Below are 13,905 nucleotides of genomic sequence, written 5' to 3' on the forward strand. Positions count from 1 at the left end.
TAAATGAAAGTTTCTGCCAATATGGAGGATTATATACTGTATCCAAGATTAAATACTTCTCTAAATTGGACTTTAAGACAAAATTAATGCGATCATACAATGTACGTTTTCATAGAGGATAGCTATTGCTGCATCAGATACAAATTCAGAAAGATAAGATACACTCACAATACTTGATTTATTTTGTTAAAAGCAAATGGGACCAAAAAGTATTTAACTTTATCAAACACTTTTTGGACCCATTTATCATATCATATCATTATGAGAATGTTTTTATTAAAGCGAATAACTCCCTTTTTCTTCCTGTAACTCAACAATGACCAGAGCTTCACATAGGAATTTAAGTAAAAAAAAAAAAAGAAAAAGAAAAAGAAAAAAAAAAAAGTATGCATGCCTCACCTGGTGTTTAGTTCACCACACGTCACTGGTGTGATGTGAGGGCCACCAAGGCCTTCTCTGCTGGCCTAACATAACCAGAAATCATGATCATAATTAAAGATAAAAGTAATTTTGTATTTATTTTCCCAAAATATCTAAAATTATTCGTATTCTCTTCATGTTATATTATCCTCCTTCCAGCGTGGTTGTTTTTGGGTTATAGAGTTTTTTATCCAATCAGAATTCAGCTAGCTTTTGTTGCCAAGCTGTACCAAATCTGCCTGGAGCCTTCAGATTCAGTAATGCGAGCATCTGTGCACTCTAAGTGAACGGACACATACAGTTGATAGACAGTTGCCATAGCCATCGGATCACGCGTTGTTGTCAGTAAGGCCTTCTAGATCAGTGGTTCTCAAACGGGGGGTATGTGCACCCCTGGGGTGCTTGAAGGTAAGACAAGGGTTACGTTAGATTTTTTTAAAATATTCTAAAAATAACAACGATTCAAAAATCCTTTATAAATATATTTATTGGATAATATCTCAACAAAATATGAATGTAAGTTTAGAAACTGTGAAAAGAAATGCAACAATGCAATTTTCAGTGTTGACAGCAAGATTTTTTTGTGGACATGTTCCATAAATATTAATGTTAAAGATTTCTTTTTTTGTGAAGATATGTTTAGAATTAAGTTCATGAATCCAGATGGATCTCTATTGCAATCCCCAAAGAGGGCACTTTAAGTTGATACAGGCTGTGGTACCGTACCCACGCGGATGTCCTTGCCGGGATGCCGTCAAGAAACTGCTCCAAAACGATCGCCTCCAACATCTTTTGGGCCTGCCCGTTGGGCTGAAGCCACCGGATCGCTGCATCCCTCAGTCGATGGGAGAACACGAACGGCCGACCCTCCGGCTCCAATTTCATGGCCCGGAATTGTCGGCGGTGATCTTCGGGGCTGCTGCCTACTCAGTCCAGGATGGCGTGCCGCTGCTTGATGTAGTGCGCGCGGCCTGACGCTGGGAGACTCAACGCCGCCCGCTGCGCCTCGCCCACCAAGAGTGGCAGCAGCCGCGCGCCCCATTCTTCCTCCGGCCACTTGCTCGAGGTCGCCGTGGCCTCAAAGACTTCCAAGAAAGTTTGTGGGTCCTCCCCCTCCACCATGCGCTTCTTGGTGGATGACCCACCTGCTGTCTCCGCTCGGCCCATCAATGCCTGCAGCAATTGGGTCTGCTGTCGGCTTGCCGCCGACACTTCGGCCAGGACTTGGCCCAGCGCTTCCAGGGGGGTTGGTGCCGACATCCTTGTGATCTGTTGGGTGCCACTTTAACAAAGATCCTGCTTGGGTTCTTCTGGGATCACAGGGAATGAGAAGCACACTCGAAGCAACATTTACAATATTTAATTTCTGTTGTTTACACAAATGTCAGTTTGGGCTTTTCAGCCCGTACTTGCAATCCACAAGGTTTGTTTTCAGTTCTCTTTTCATCTCGGCTCTCGTCCTCCTCTCCTTGTGTCTCCTCTCTGCATGAACCTCCCCTCAAGGTTTACCGCGCGGCTAATAAAGGAACAGGTGATTAGATTACTCCTTCCAGCTGAGCTCATCTACTCACCTGTCAGCTGCTTCATGGCCGATCGCTGCACACACCCCGCCCGCAGGGAACGCGTGGACCACGCTCCTGCCACAGTTGGCTATAGAGAACATACAAAACCTTTATTTATTGAGTCACAAATATTGAAATCTGTCATGACTTGGACTATGGTGTGGTTTGATTTCCCGTGGTGCAAATCGACTGTACCGGACATGGTGTGAAGGTAATGACATATTTTAATCAATCACTCAAAAAGTACCAAACAAAAGAAACAAACGAAAGGCGCTCAAAGCGGCGGTTGAAAACTTGGCTATGAAAACAAACACTTGCACTAAGGCAAAACTATGGACGTAAAAAAAAACTTGCAAACTATGGTATGAATTAAGAAAACTTACTTGGAACAAGAAAAGCATGGATCATCAGCATGGATAACAAGGGTGTGTAGAGGGTGATGTCGCCAGGTTGACTGCCTGGAAACTACAGGCTTAAATAGTGGTGCAGTGATTGACAGGTGCGTGAGTCCAAACAAATCAGGTGTCACCATGAGAACTAATCAGTTCTCATGGTGACAAAACAAACAAGAGTGCACAATGAGTCCAAAACCAAACAAAAATGTGACCACAAAACATGACAGAAATCCAAAAACTTGGTGCATTTGCAAACAACTAAAATTATGCAAAAAGCAAAATACAACCTGCTAGCCAAGAATGTTCAACAATTCTTACCAATGAAAGAGGAAAAATATAATCTGAAAGGAAAATCGAATTTAAAACATTTTTTATGCATGTGCAACACTTAAAACCTTTAGCATATCAGTATGTGGAGTTAAATTATGGAACAAATCAACCAAGGAAATAAACAAAGTACCAAAATGATTCAGTTTAAGGGACTGTTCATACTACAAGTTTTCACAAATTACACAGGACAAGAATTATGATGAACATGTGGAACCTTTTTTTTTTTTTTTTGGAAATAAAGATCATTTATCTACTTAATATCTGTTTGCTTACTATGGTATATTTTTTATTTATAATGTATTTGTTCACTGTTCTCTTACAGAGAACAAGGAAATGGGATACAATTTCTATGGTATTAAATAAGATCTGCTTCTTCCAAATCCTTTTCGGACGTGCTGTAATGAAACAACTGGAAATGTGTGATGCATTACATTGTATTGTATGCATGTTCCAAATCAACTGAAACAGAACTGAACTAAAATTGTTCCCTTTATGATCAGAATGTTTACATCTTTCACTGGAGATACAGTATGTTATTTTTCTAATACCATTCATATTTGTATGGTGCCAGGAGAATGATCTGATATGTTATGATGTTATCATCCTAAATCTCTTCATTTATGGTGGGTATTTTGGCATCGGGCTGCATATGTTGTTTTTTTTCTAATGGCATCCCTTTTTGGATGCTATGTGGAAATATGTTCATATTATATATGTATATTAAGGTTGTAAGGTATACCGTTGTTAGTATAGTACTGCGATACTAATGAATCATATTCCTCTGAAAAGCCGGTCGTCACGCCCTGACACTGTGGGTTTACGGGCAGAGGAGCATGTTCGGCAGCACACATTCACAGAGTACTTACTAGCAGACATTGCGTGGACAGAAAAGGGAAAATGGACGCATTTTGGCTTAAAAACTATCAATGAAGGTGAAGTTGTAACACTGAAATGCCCTCGGAAAGAGGTGCTTTAAGACATGGCGAGCCAGCTAGCGGCTAACGTCCTGCCCCAGTCTGCCGTGTTGTAGCTACTTTTAAATCAATAACCTTCGCCTTCATGGCGACAAATAAAGTACGTTTCTTACAAGTATCATCCCTGCAGGACGAGAAATAGCTAACATGCTTCACTACACACTGTAGCTCACCGGCATCAAAATGTAAACAAACGCCATGGGTGGATCTACACCTGACATCCACTATAATTGATACCAAGTACAATAGCGTGTCCAGTCGATACTACTACGAATGTGATTTTTTTTTTAGCTTCACAACATCTTCTTTCGTAAATGTATACATGTATACTATGTTTATGAACTCAGGAAATATGTCTCTGGACACATGAGGACTTTGAATATGACCAATGTATCAATCCGACTTGGTATCGGATTGATACTCACATTTATGGTATCATCCAAAACTAATCTAAAGTATCCAAACAACAAAAGAATAATTGATTATTACATTTTAACAGAAGTGAAGATAAAACATGTTAAACGAGAAAGTAAGCAGATATTACCAGTAAACTTACAAGTTGATTAATATTTAATTTTCTACCACTTTTCCTTAATAATGTTTACAAAATAATAGAATGGAAAATAACACAATATGTTACTGCATATGTTAGCAGCTAAATTAGGAGCCTTTGTTTGTTTACTTACAACTAAAAGTGTTACATACGGTGGGGGAAGGACCCGACCCAATGGCGGAAATCAGTTCAACAGGTTTATTGAAGCTAATGATATGCTGGGGTGTGTATGCTACTATAAGTGAATGGTGCAAGACGATTTAAAGTATTAGCAATGTGAATCTTACCAGCGGGTGTTGTACGTGCGTGTTGGATGAATCCGTCAGAAGTCCATAGGGGCCAGGCAAGAAGACAGTCCGTGGGCAAGCGAGAGGTTGGAGGCTGGAGAGAGACGACGAGGTCCTTCTCCAAGCGAGGGTCGAGGATCGAGGCAAGCTGTCCAAAGTCCGGAGGGGAGTCGAGGCGTGCAACTCGATCACAGGATACAGAGGGAACACAAAGGACATAAGACACGGGCAGAGGGAAAGCACAGAGAGCATGTACGAGGAGGGAAGCCAGCTTACTAGAAGAGTGAACTACATCCCGACACTGGTTCTTTGGGTGGGCTGGTCTTTATGCTGTCTGCAATCATCAGACGCAGGTGCGCAGATTGATGATTGCCTGCAGCCGTGCAGGCACGTGGCCATGATGCGGTAAGAGCGAGCAGGGCCGTGTCCCGGCACGCTTTGAAGATCGAGGGAAGCAATCCAAAGTCCAGAGGGGAGCCGAGGCCCACAACTCAAACACAGGATACGGCGGGATCACTGCGGGGAACACAGAGGACATAAGACACAGGCAGAGGGAAAACTCAGAGAGCAGGTACGAGGAGGGAAGCCATCTTACTACAAAGAGTTAACTACGTTCCGGCACTGGATCTTTGGGTCAGCTGGTCTTTATGCTGTCTGCCCTCATCAGACGTAGGTGCGCTGATTGATGATTGCCCGCAGCCGCGCAGGCGCGTGGCGGCGATGCGGGACGAGCGAGCAGGAGCGTGTCCCGGCGCGCTTGCAGCCGATGAAATACGGGATTGCAAAGCCAATAATGACATTTTTTGTGGTCCCCTTTATTTAGAAAAGAATCAAAAAGTACCAAAAAGTATCAAAATAAATTCAATACCGATTCCGGTACCAACATATTGGTATCAGGACAACACTAATATATATATATTTAGGTAAGTATTTTGCAGATAGCTTCTTTCGTTTTAATTTTTTTCTGATGCCATCCCTACTTGCATGGTATTTGGGGTGCTATGATATGCTGTGATATGTGCCATCATGTCATCTTATCATTTTTAATTTGCATATTTTGGTGGCTGGAACCTCGGCTACATCGGTTAGTGTTTGCAACCGACTACTGAGACAATTAAATCTTTTATCGTAAGAACAAGTGAACACTTTTTCCAATCTATGAGTATTCTGGTTTTAATCTCATTTTTATTTGAGCTAAAGCTGTTTTTTTGTACTAATAATGAAAGCGAGGCTTCACACCCTCTACTTTCATTTATTCCCCTTTTTTAATCATCTATTCTCTGTCCTCCATGCCGCCTGTCACTGTGAGGTGTGTGTAGGCAGCATTGTGTTCGGAGTAGATGCCCTCCCCCCCACGCCAGAAGCGAGACCCGGAGCATCCATTTAAATAAAACTCAGCTTAATAGAGAACAGTAGGTAAGGAGTGGGCCGCTTGTACTTTCCTCTGAACCTTTTTTTTCTCTTCTTTCTCCCACTGTCTATCATTTGCATCCTTCTGATTTTGCCCTTGTCTTCAACTTCTCTTCATCCATCCATCCATCCATCCATCCATCTCACCTGCCTCTCTCTCTGTCCGTCTCGCTGTATCTATCTCACCGCCCCCTCTTTTTGCTTTTCTTTTCTTTTACTTTTTCCTTCTTTTATCTGGGCACACATTCCTCTCCTCCCACACTCGAGATTTTCACCAAATGAGTCCAAGTGTCTGGGCCCTGTGCCTCTGCGAGCGCACACACACACACACACGCACGCACGCACGCACACACACACACATACTGGTTATCATTTGGAATGGGGACCAAGTTTTTTGATCATACCTTGTGGGGACCACCCTTTCTACAGGTTGCGGAGGCATAAAAAAAATGTGGTAGACTGGCCACTGCCCAGTTAGCTCATACACGTTTTTAAATCTCTGGATTGATGAAGGAATGTGCCGTTAAAGGAGTTAATAAGGTTCATGGGGACCAAATTTAAATAATTTTGCATAATTCTGAAAAATGTGTACGTGACTACTGAGGACCATTAAAAAAAAATTTCAAATTAAATGACCCATAACAACAAATCAGTCAACTAATGTCAACAAATGTTTCACACTCAAACTAACCAGTAAACATGTTTTATGGGCCAAAGATTAAAAATCACTTGGGCATCTTCAGAATTGATCTGACTATCATTTAAAAAAGGTTTCTCTTTAGGGGACCTTTTTTTTGGTCCCCATACTGTCAGAGGTCCCCTAAAGGTGTGTAAACAGAGTGATGTCCCCATTAAGTGAGCATTGCCAGAAGACACACACACACACACACACACATACAAACACACATACTGGTTAACATTTGGAATGGGGACCACGTTTTTTGATCGTGAATTGTGGGGACCACTCTTTCTACAGGTTGTGGAAGCATAAAAAAATTAAGGCAATTGGCCACTGCCCAGTTAGCTCATACACGTCTTTAAATCTCTGGATTGATGAAGTAATGTGCTGATCATTCTAACTGGGGACCCTGAGGAAAAAGAGTTAATATGGTTCATGGGGACCAAATTAAAGTAATTTTGCATAATTCACACAAATTTGTACGGGACTACTGAGGACCATTAAAAAAAAAAAGTTCAAATTAAATATTACCCATAACAACAAATGTCAAAAAATGTCTCACACTCAAACTAACCAGTAATAATGTTTTATGGGCCAAAGATTCAAAATCACTTAGGCATCTTCAGAATGGATCTGACTATCATTTAAAAAGGTTTCCCTTTAGGGGACCTGTTTTTTGGTCCCCATACCGTCAGAGGTCCCTTAAAGGTGTGTAAACAGAGTGCTGTCCCCATTAAGTCAGGATTGCCAGAACACACACACACACACACACACACACACACACACACACACACACACACACACACACACGCACACGCACACACACACACGCATGCACGCACGCACACACACACACACACTGGTTATCATTTGGAATGGGGACCAAGTTTTTTGATCATACCTTGTGGGGACCACCCTTTCTACAGGATGTGGAGGCATAAACAAATAATAGGTAAAATGGCCACTGCCCAGTAAGCTCAAACACGTTTTTAAATCTCTGGACTGATGAAGTAATGTGCTGATCATACTTACTGGGGACCCTGGGGGAAAAGAGTTTACATGGTTCATTGGGACCACATTTAAATAATTTTGCATATTTCACACACATTTGTACGTGACTACTGAGGCATATTTAGAAAAAAAAAATAGTTCAAAGTAAATATGACCCATAACAACAAATGTCAACAAATGTCTCACACTCAAACTAAGCTACATATGTGTGATATGTCATATACCGTATTTTTCGGACTATAAGTCGCACTTTTTTTCATAGTTTGGCCAGGGGTGCGACTTATACTCAGGAGCGACTTATGTGGGAAATGATTAACACATTATCGTAAAATATCTAATATTATTTAGCTCATTCACGTAACAGACTAGACGTATAAGATTTCATCAAATTTAGCAATTAGGAGTGACGGATTGTTTGGTAAATGTATAGCATGTTCTATATGTTATAGTTAGTTGAATGACTCTTACCATAATATGTTACGCTAACATACCAGGTACCTTCTTAGTTGGTTATTTATGCCTCATGTAACGTACACTTATTCAGCCTGTTGTTCACTCATCATCAGCCGTTGTCAGTCCACTGCTGGACGAAAGCCTCAACATGTTTCTGCCATAGTGAACGATCTCTAGCTGCTCCCTGCCACTGCATTGTTCCCCTGGAACTGCTGGGGTCTGGGGGCCGTCTTCTTGGCGTACTTTTCATGCTGGTTATTAGCCTACACCTTCCACGCTGGCTTGGTGCGGGTTGGAAGGGGTATTTTATATCAGAAATCTTTCTCCTAGACTAATTGCCTTACTGGGCAGTTGAACTTAGTCTGTCCCGTTGTTCACTATACTTTATGTATTTTAAATTGCCTTTCAAATGTCTATTCTTGGGGTTGGGTTTTATCAAATAAATTTCCCCCAAAAATGTGACTTATGTATGTTTTTTTCTCTCTTTATTATGCATTTTCGGCAAGTGCGGTATATACTCCAGAGTGACTTATACTCCGAAAAATATGTTAATTTTGTACTTTTGTTTTTATTTTCACAGGTTTTCCCCTTTTTGAATTTTTGCTTTTGTTGAATGTTTCAAAAGTCGATGCAACATAGCTCGGAAGTTTTTAACTGTGTGATGTAATGAGTTGAATAAGAAAGAGTCATTTTTGGGGGGAGTGTCTGGGTGAATTTTACTGTATTTAAGTAAAGCTGAGGACCATTTAAAAAAATAATCGTCAGTAGAACCATGTTTTTAAATGATCCTAATGAGGACCATTAAAAAAAAAAAAAAGTTCAAATTAAACTAACCAGTAAAAATGTTTTATGGGCCAAATCTTAATGGATCCGACTATCATTTAAAACAGTTTCCCTTTAGGGGACCTCTTTGTTTTGGTCCCCATACCGTCAGAGGTCCCCTAAAGGTGACTGTGTAAACAGAGTGATGTCCCCATTAAGTAAGCATTGCCAGAACACACACACACACACACACACACGCAGAAAGATGTATGTAAGCGTCACACTGGCTGCTGCAACACGAGGATAACAAAGTAAACAAAAGAGAGGCAATGGTTAGCAAGAAGGAGAGAGAGAGGGGAGGATGTGAGGTCTCTTTATTCCATTCTGCTAAGGGAATCACAGGCTAAACATCACCCATCCTTCCATCAACCCGCCCATTCATGTCAACAGAAACACCCTTTTATGCTACGTTACTATATATGTAGTTAATTTGCGTCTTCTTTTTTTGACATTGAATTTATGTAACTGAATTTTTTTGCATTTGAATTTTTGTGAATTCATTGGGGAAATGATCAAGTGTTTTGGAATATAGTGTATACAAAAACAAAAATCTGTGTTTTTGTCATGATCCGTGGCCCGGATCATGTTTTGTTATTTTTTGTCAGTTTTGTAATCCCTTAGTTCCTGTCTGTGCACCTCTGGGTTTGTTTTAGTTTCCACGGGGATTCATTGGGTTCACCTGCCTCTGGTTAGTAGTCGGCACACTCACCTGTTGTCGACCACTAATCAGAGAGCTATTTATTCACCTCTCTCGCCACACTCGTCCTGGCTTCATTGTTTGATCCACGCAACAAGTTACGTCGGTTATTCCTGTGATTCTTGAATCTTGTTCCTGCGCTAAGCCTCCCATGCTATCGGCCCGTTTTTCTGTTTATTTTTGTCTACTTGTATCTACGGTGTATAATTTTTGAGAAATAAATCATCTCCTACCTTCTCCCAGATGCAGAACGGAGTTGTCCATTCAGCATCTGGGAGGAACGACCTCGCAGTAAGTTGCAACCCACACGTGACAGTTGTATTATTTATGTATAAAAATTCAGTGTAAAAAAATTCTGTGTTTACAAATTCAGTGTAGAAATAATCAATGTGTAAAAAATGTAGTGTACACACACCGTTTCCATATGAGTTGGAAAATTGTGTTAGATGTAAATATAAACAGAATACAATGATTTGCAAATCATTTTTCAACCCATATTCAGTTGAATATGCTACAAAGACAACATATTTGATGTTCAAACTCATAAACTTTATTTTTTTTTGCAAATAATAATTAACTTAGAATTTCATGACAGCGACACGTGCCAAAGTAATTGGGAAAGGGCATGTTCACCACTGTGTTACATCACATTTTCTTTTAACAACACTCAATAAACGTTTCAGAACTGAAGAAACTAATTGTTGAAGCTTTGAAAGTGGAATTCTTTCCCATTCTTGTTTTATGTACAGCTTCAGTCGTTCAAGAGTCCATGGTCTCCACTGAGGTATTTTGCGCTTCATAACGCGCCACACATTTTCGATGGGAGACATGTCTGGACTGCAGGCGGGCCAGGAAAGTACCCGCACTCTTTTACTACAAAGAGCCACGCTGTTGTAACACATGGCTTAGCATTTTTTTGCTGAAATAAGCAGGGGCCTCCTTGATAACGTTGCGTTGATATGTTGCTCCAAAACCTGTATGGACCTTTCAGCATTAATGGTGCCTTCACAGATGTGCAAGTTACCCATGCCTTGGGCACTAATACAGCCCATACCATTAAGGCTGGCTATGGTTATTTTCCTTGTTGTTCTGGAGGACACCACGTCCTCTGTTTCCAAATGTAATTTGAAATGTGGACTGTTCAGACCTCCGAACAATTTTTCACTTTGCATCAGTCCATCTTGGATGAGCTCGGGCCCAGCAAAGCCGGTGGGGTTCCTGGGTGTTTTTGATAAATGGCTTTCGCTTTGCATAGTAGAGTTTTAACTTGCACTTACAGATGTAGCGACCAACTGTAGTTACTGACAGTGGTTTTATGAAGTCTTCCTGAGCCCATGTGGTAATTTCCTTTACACACTGATGTCGGTTTTTGATGCAGTACCGCCTGAGGGATCAAAGGTCCGTACTATCATCGCTTACCTGCAGTAATTTATCTAGATTCTCTGATCCTTTTGATGATTTTACGGACCGTAGATGGTAAAATCCCTAAACTCCTTGCAATAGCTCGTTGAGAAATGTTGTTCTAAAACAGTTCGACAATTTGCTTACAAAGTGGTGACCCTCACCTCATCCTTGTTTGTGAATTACTTAGCATTTCATGGAAACTGCTTTTATACCCAATCATGGCACCCACCTGTTCCCAATAAGCCTGTACACATGTGGGATGTTCCATATAAGTGTTTGATGAGCATTCCTCAACTTGATCAGTATTTATTGCCACCTTTCCAAACTTCTTTGTCACATGTTGCTGGCATCAAATTATAAAGTTAATGATTTTTTGCAAAAAAATAAATGTTTATCAGTTTCAACATCAAATATGTTGTCTTTGTAGCATATTCAACTGAATATGGGTTGAAAATGATTTGCAAATTCTTGTATTCCGTTTATATTTACATATAACACAATTTCCTCATATGGAAATAGGGTTTGTAGAAAAAAACTTAGTGTATAAAAACTCAGTGTAAAAAAATTCAGGGCATAATAATTTGGTGCCAAAAAAGTCAGTGTTGGAAATATCGCTGTTTCAAAAAGCAGTTAAGTTCTGTTTATTTCGAACATGCAGACGATGCAATGCAATACATCACACGGGGGGACGGCGTGGCGCAGTTGGGAGAGTGGCCGTGCCAGCAACCTGAGGGTTCCTGGTTCAATCCCCACCATCTACCAACCTCGTCACGTCTGTTGTGTCCTTGAGCAAGACACTTCACCCTTGCTCCTGATGGTTTGTGGTTAGGGCCTTGCATGAATACTATTAACTTGGGGTGTAACGGTACACAAACATTTCGGTTCGGTACATACCTCGGTTTAGAGGTCACGGTTACGGTTCATTTTCGGTACAGTAAGAAAACAACAAAATATACATTTTAGGTAATTATTTAACACATTTTTAAACAATGGCATAACATACATACATACAGGGTCCATTGCCAGGGTTAATGTGGTCAACATATATAAAATAAAAACTAAATAAGATAAGGCTCAGAATGGTTTCTTAACAAAACCTTTTTACATATAAAGTGCTTTTTTTTGATTGATACTTTTTTAGTAGATTGCACAGTACAGTATACATTCCGTACAATTGACCACTAAATGCAAACACCCCAATAAGTTTTTCAACTTGTTTAAGTCGGGGTCCACGTTCATCAACATTAAACTGCCTCAAGTTGTTGCTCTTACTGCCAAGTTAGCCTGGCTAACTTGGCAGTAAGAGGATATATGGGCTCAGTGTTCTTCCACCATAGAAGTGGGTCAAAATCTAGTTTTTAATGCAATACAGCAACCCCCTGCTACCCCGAACTGGACAAGGGGTAGGAAATGGATGGATGGTCTTAAATCTGCTGCTATAAAAACATTTGTTATTGCTTCAGCCCTGCCTGACTCGCCGAGGAGAGGCTGCTTGAATGCGATAGTGACACTTCAAATGGGATAGCATATTTGACGTGTTGGCAGAAGCATACCCGACTGCTGCTCAACATTGTCGGCAAACCTCCTTCCCCTATTGTTGTATCGCACCGCGCAGCCAAAGTGTTTCCAAACGGGAGATGTAAACGAGTCAGGAGGGTCTTCTAGCTCTGGCTTTTGCATGTTGTCCTAGCCCGGTCGCTGCTAGCCTGTCGTGTGTTGTGCCTCGCTCTGCATTGTTTACACAACATGCGGTGCGCTACCTAATACGTAAGTGTGGAAACTCATTCGGTACACCTTTGAACCGAACCAAAACCCCGGTACCGAAACGCTTCAATACAAATACACGTACCGTTACACTCCTACTATTTATCGCAAAATGTAAGTGTAAAAAAAATAAATAAATAAAAACACATTAGGATTTGTACATTTTCAGAAGGCGCTTGTTCTATATTTAAACCAAGAAAAAAATCTGAAGTTGTTTTTATTTTTAAGTTATCGTGCCGTGATTTTACCAGTCCAGCCCACTTGGGAGTAGATTTTTCTCCACGTGCCTCCGCCCCCCCCCATTTAAAATGAGTTTGACACCCCTGCTATAGAGACTTTCTACAGACATGCTTCCTCATTTGTACATTTGATATTTTTTATTCCCAAACTCTTATGTTTTGCACCAGTAAGGATTTTGCTTTAACTGATTAAGTGTCACATTTTCCATTTAGTGGATATTTTGCCATAAAACAGTAAATAATGATGAAATCTCAATCCTTTTTCTCCATCTTACATCATGTCTCCTGCTTGCCTTTTTTTTTTGTTTAAAGAGATCAATAATTCAGGCATGAAGTTAAGGATGAATAATTCACACGCTGATGTCAAACATAAAGCCCGTTTTTTTTTTTTTTTTTTTTATTAGCAAGGAGCAGAAACAAACAGCGAGCTTCTATGGAGGCCAATTTAGCTCTAATTCAAACCTCTCGCTCTCTCCTGCCTCTCACCTCCGTGCATTCTTCTCGCTGTCATCCCATTTCTGTTCCCTTCATCCACATGCAATTCTCTTTTCATTTTTCCTTGTCTGCTAGATTACATGCATGTGGAGCGAGGCGCCGCTGCCTGAAAGAGACAACACAGGGACAAGCATAAGTAGCGCTGGCTGAAAAAGGGATTTGACTGCCTATCCTGTCAGCGCACAATGCCAGCCAACAATCCCACAAACTAATCCCGTGGCTGCTTCGAATTGGAGGTGTAAAACATTGCAGGGGGTGAGCCATGAAGGCGGGCAGGACGGCTGCAAGGCCAGGATGGAGCGATACACAACTTATTTAAATTTTACAAATCCCAAAACCTGTGACGTTGGCACAATGTGTAAATGGTAAATAAAAACAGAATACATTGATTTGCAAATCCTTTTCAACGT

The 13,905-nt window shown here is 40.8% G+C and overlaps 1 long non-coding RNA gene across 2 annotated transcripts; it reads right to left on the reverse strand.

Annotated features, from left to right (window-relative positions):
- Positions 1–889: 889 nt before the first annotated feature.
- Positions 890–13,612, reverse strand: LOC133543495 (uncharacterized). Of its 2 annotated transcripts, XR_009804393.1 has the most exons (6): positions 13,487–13,612; positions 4,798–5,037; positions 4,522–4,704; positions 2,366–2,519; positions 1,992–2,070; positions 890–1,936 (listed from the first exon to the last, which is right to left on the reverse strand). It is a non-coding gene; the product is annotated as an uncharacterized LOC133543495 (long non-coding RNA). The 2 variants fall into 2 exon arrangements; XR_009804392.1 differs by having other exon boundaries at positions 2,366–4,704.
- Between the last annotated feature and the right edge of the window lie 293 nt (positions 13,613–13,905).

This window comes from Nerophis ophidion, linkage group LG26, assembly GCF_033978795.1.
Source record: "Nerophis ophidion isolate RoL-2023_Sa linkage group LG26, RoL_Noph_v1.0, whole genome shotgun sequence".
Taxonomy (NCBI): domain Eukaryota; kingdom Metazoa; phylum Chordata; class Actinopteri; order Syngnathiformes; family Syngnathidae; genus Nerophis; species Nerophis ophidion.